We start from the raw sequence: 5,398 nt of genomic DNA, 5'->3' as shown, positions 1-5,398 counted from the left end.
CGTGGCTGGCAGTCTGAAGGAAAAAGTTGTGTTCATAACAGCCTTCACATGACATGAAGCCTTTCTGGATTGAGCTGATGGCTCCTCTGTTCACAGGCCAGTCTGTTATCCTAACCACGAGGCAGCTGGCATACAGTTTGTACATGGTGGAGTAGAGAGAGATGGGTCTCCAGTTACTGGGGTCGTCTCGCGCGCCTTTCTTGTAGGCGAGGACCATCAGAAATTTCTTCCAGGAGCTGGGAGTACGGCAGAATTGTTTGCATTTGTTGAAAATGGCAGTTAATATCAGGTAGCCATGATCTCATTTTTTCAGGATGTTGTAGCGAATGCCATCTTTCCCCGGGGCTGTGTTTTGTAAATCTGGTCATTACTTCCCATGATGTAAAGTTTTATTCCAGGTCTCCTGCACACTCAATGTGGGGTAGAGGATGAAGGCACCCTGGACGCTGCATGTCGTTCTGTGCTAAGCGGTCGAATGCATCCTTGAAGTACGAGAACAGTCTCTTGGAAGGGACTGCGCAGTAAGATGAGGGCCCATCAAGAATCTCTCTCATAGCCTTAGGGCGGTTTGACCAATAGAGCTTCTGGATCCTGGATGTTGCTGCTGGGTCATAGCGACGACTGACGTTCCTTCTCCTGGCTTCCCTCATGTTGTTCTTGTTATGTCTCTATGCAGGAGTTCTGTGAGCAGTTGGTGTGTTCTCCTGAGTTCCCTTCCTCCCAGATATGATTTCTGCAGCTGGGTCTTTAGTGAGTCTATCTACAAGGAGGTCAAAGTCATCGAAGGAGGCTGTCGGTGCCAACTCCTCTATCCAAGCAGCTTGCCATGGTGTGGTGGCCCTCACTGAAGGCTGCTGCTCTTCTGGGTGGTCAATCTCAGCAGGCTCAGGCTGGAAATTTGCTGTGCGATTAGCCTGTTGCCGATTCTCTTCCCTGTATTGAGTATTTTGTTCGGCTGGATCTTGAGGCATGATCTCCAGAACGAGGGCAATATCTTCCCTTCCAGATTTTAGGGCAGCACTTCTCCTTTTAGGAAGGACAGTTTTGGAGGCAGTGGTACTGGCTCTTTTAGGGATGCAGTCTTGCTTGGGAGTTTCCAGAGCAACACTGCTCCTTCTGTGGATGAATTCTGTCTGGGGGGTCTTTGATGCAGTGTGAGACCTTCTGGAGGCAATTTCCCATTGGGTGGTCTTGGAGGCCGTGCTGGTCCACGTAGGGGCAAGGTCCCATTGCGTGGTCCTAGCAGCGGAGATAGCTCCTCCGCTGGCTGGGTCTTGCTGGGTTGCCTGTGAGGTAGTGGTAGCTCTTCCGATGACAGGGTCCCATGAAGTTACCTGCGGGGGGAGGGGCAGGGGCGCTGACCCTTCTGACGACAGCGTCATGCTGGACATTCTGTGAGGAAGCATTAAGCTGTCTGGAGCCGCAGCTGCCTTGGGTAAGCTGCAAGGGAGTGCTGATCCTCCCCTTGGCAGGGTCTAGTTTAGGAATTTTTGAGGCAGCACTTACTCTTTCAATGGTAGTATCCTTTTGGGTGGTCCCAGGGGCAGGGGTAGTCCTTCCCTCACTAGATTGTTGGACCACCTTTTCGTCCTGTGGCTCTGGGGAAATTGGCTGGGATGCAGTAGCTGGAGTATTTGGGGAGTCAAAAGCTGGAGTTGGAGGATGTGGTGTTTCTGCATTTGGAGCAGAGATGGGATGGTGGCAACATAGTCTGGTAAGGTTGGATTCCTCCGGTGGGAGATGTCCCTTGCAGGAGACATGATGTGACTTACATTTCTTCTGTGTCTCAAAAGGCAGGTCACAGAGGGCACACTAGAAGGCGATCCATTTGCTATGGATTTTCTTGAGGTGTCTGCTGAGACGGCCAAGGTACTGGAATCCTCAGACTGGATAGCAGAAGGGGAAGAGGAGTATGTCCGTAGGGAGGGGATACTGGAGGTAGATGCAATCATTCTCCCTTCGTTCTCCCTCCATTGGATGGGCTTCAGTCGTATCAGTGGACTCGCTAGATGGTTATCATTGCTCTGGGAGAGTAATATAGAGAGGTTTGGCTATACAGGCATCTTGTGAGATGTTGAGGTCCCACTGGGCGGTTTCAGAGGAGAGGCTGGTCACACTGGCTGAGGTACCTTCTTGTACAGCAGGACAACCACCAGCATCAAGATCCTGGGCAGAAGAGGAGGTGGAAGTAGTTTTCCTTGTAGTATCCTTCACCTGAAGAGCTGGGGAGATGATGTTTGTCCTGGCTGTGATGTCCCAGAAGGCTGTCCTTGAGATGCAAGGTCTCCTGCAGCAGCATCTCCATGGGTTTTCTTCAAGGAATCGCTGGTTTTCTCATTGAGGCTGTTCATCTGTGAAGTCCTGGAAGCGCTAAAGGTCTTCTTAGAGGCTGTTTCCCAATGAGCATTTTGTGGAGACATCAGTGATCCCAGCGGCAGATGAAGATTTCTGTGGAATCAGCAAGGGAGCAATCATCTTCTCGGTCTGTCCTAGAGTCTCCGAAGCAGGACGAAGATCTTGTTTTGAAGGAGCAGCAGTAGAATCCATCTTCAAAGTCTTCTTCAGGATAGCAGGTTGAGTCTTCTAGGAGGTGCAGTTTCTGCCTCAGTAATTAAACTGATAAGAACAGAGTTAAAATTTTTATTAAAGCTAATGTTAAAATTATATAATACACAGGTTGATAAAAGAGTGTCTGTAGATCTGGCCATGGTGCTTAGATTATCCACAAATACAGAGTTTGTTTTTAAAAGTCATATGATACATATATTACATAATCAGCAAAAACCCAAATTTAGGTGAATAAATTTAACAATACAGTTTAGATATCAGAATCCAAATACTTGGGTATATCACTCATGAAGAGTTGTACAGAGAGTTGGTTGTGGAAAGCAAAATATATAAATGAGTGGAGATTGTCCCTCAGTAATTGAGAATTAGGTAGGTTGTCCATTTAGAAAATACAATCTATCAGGGAAATATTTCAGTTACTTTCCTTACTGCGCTACTCATCAGCATTCCAGCTCATCCCTCCTGGTATTGCCAAAGTCTGGTGATGTGCTCTATGTAGATGTCCCTCAACCACCTGATGGGGTCTGACACCATGGGTTGCTGCATCAGCCGACTGTAGCATTGATTGATTCCACATTCTCTCAATGCTCGCTTGTAATGGGGTCCCATGCGCCCAAGGCTCCAACAATCAGCCTGTGTGTCTGAACCTGGTAACCCCCAGCTCTCAAGGTGTCAGCCAGAGGGGAATATTTCTGCACCTTTCAAGCTTGGGCATCATGGAAGGCTGGGGTTTTGTTCTTGAAGGGCACTGTGACGTCCACCATCATCATCTTCTTCCGGTCCTCGTTGGTGATGATGATGTCCGGTCGCAGTTGGATGTCAGTTCCTGGGATAGTGGAGTTCAGGGCAAACTTCCCTACAGGTGGCGGGATGGCTCTGACCAGGCAAACTTGGGTGGCGTTGTGTCGCAGCTGCCAGGCTCTGGAATGGGGTTTGCAGCTACATGGGACGTGGGGTAGTGTCTCATTGGCATAGCCGCACTTCCTACATTGCTTGTCCTGATTCCCGTGACATCTTAGACTTCTTCCAGGAGCTGGGGGCATGGCAGAATTGTTTGCATTTGTTGAAAAGTGCAATTAATACCAGGCAGCCAGGTCTTATTTTTTCAGGATGTTATAGTGAATGCCATCTTTTCCTGGGGCTGTGTTGATCCAATGATCCAGTTGTATAATACAGTTTATTTGCCTCATCTATTTCGTAGCCGGAGTATTCGGTCAGTTAGAAGCCAGAGCTTGAGCATGTGATGTTTCTGTATTCGGAGCAGAGATGGGGTGTCGGCAACATAGACTGGCAGAGTTCGACTCTTCCAGTGTGAGATGTCCTTTGCAGGGGACTTGATGCAACTTACATTTCTTCTGCGTCTCAAAGGCAGGTCGCAGAGGGCACACCGGAAAGTGGTCCACTTGCTATGGATTTTCTTGAGGTGTCTGCTGAGACCACCAAGATACTGGAATCCTCGGACCAGATAGCAGAAGGGGCAGAGGAGGATGTCCATAGCAAGGGAATACCGGAGGTAGATACAATTGTTCTCCTTTTCTTCTCCCTCCATTGGATGGGCTTCAGTTGTATCAGTGGACTCAACAGATGGTTCTTCTTGATCCGGGAGAAAGTAGTTTGAAGAGGTTTGGCTAGGCAGGCATCTAGTGAGGTGTTGAGGTCCTGCTGGGTGGTTTCTGAGGAGTGGCTGGTCTCTGAGGAGAGGCTGGTCCTGCCAGCTGAGGTACCTTCTTGTACAGCAGGACAAACACCAGAATCAGGATCCTGGACAGTTGGAAGGTGGAAGAAATTCTCCTTGTAGCATCCTTCTCCTGAAGAGAGGGCGAGCTGATGTTTGTCCTTGCTCTGATGTCCTGGAAGGTCGTCCTTGAGGTGCAAGATCTCTTGCAGCAACATCTCCATGGGTTTTCTTCAAGGAAGCGCTGCTTGTCCCATTGATGCTGCTCATCTGCAATGGCCTGGAACCCCTGAGGGTCTTCTTAGAGGCTGCTTACCGATGGGCGTTCCATGAAGCAGCAGTGGTCCTAGCAGCAGTTGAAGATTTCTGTGGAATCTGCGAGGGAGCGATCATCTTCTTGGTCTGTCCTGGTGCCTCCGAAGCAGCATGCAGGATAGCAAGTCAAATCTCCTAGAAGGTGTAGTTTCTTCCTCAGTAATTAAACTGATAAGAACAGATTTAAAACTTTTATTAAAGCTAATATTAAAAAAATTATATCATACATAAGTTGAGAAAAGAATGTCTGTACATCTGGATACTAGAGGGTCTTCTAAGAGGCAGTTGTCCCATGGGCGTTCCATGGAGCAGCAGCGGTCTGAGCAGAAGTTGAAGGTTTCTGTGGAATCGGCAAGGGTGCGATCGTCTCCTCGGTCTGTCCTGGAGTCTCTGAAGCAACACAAAGATTTTCTTTTGAAGCAGTAGCAGTAGAATCCATCTTCAAAGCAGTAGTCTTCTTCAGGAAAGCAAGACGAGTGTTCTAGAAGGTGTAGTTTCTGCCTCAGAACAGATAAGATTAAACTGAGAAGAACAGAGACTAAACTTGATCTTAGCCACATAGGCTGAGAAGCCTATGTGGGACTATTTGAGCAGTAAAATACTATTCAACGTGATTTAGACTGGCAGATTCTGGCTCAAAATGAAAAGCACTGGTTGATTGGTTTGGTTTATGTGTGTGTGTGTGTGTGTGTGTGTGTGTGTGTGTGTGTGTGTAAGTAGGGTCTGAATGAACTAGCCCTGAGAGCTAGTTCAGGACAGGGAGAGACTTCAGGAGCAAAATGTATTTACATGAACACACCTACTCTGTGTAGGGTCTCGCAGACAGGAGTTGTGTAGCTC

General features: G+C 48.1%; 1 pseudogene; it reads right to left on the bottom strand.

Moving 5' to 3' along the window:
* Positions 1–4,961: 4,961 nt before the first annotated feature.
* On the bottom strand, positions 4,962–5,133 carry LOC141983543 (U2 spliceosomal RNA; annotated as a pseudogene).
* Positions 5,134–5,398: the final 265 nt, after the last annotated feature.

This window comes from Natator depressus, chromosome 2 (assembly GCF_965152275.1).
Source record: "Natator depressus isolate rNatDep1 chromosome 2, rNatDep2.hap1, whole genome shotgun sequence".
NCBI lineage: Eukaryota > Metazoa > Chordata > Testudines > Cheloniidae > Natator > Natator depressus.
This window is presented reverse-complemented; position numbering and strand designations above follow the sequence as displayed.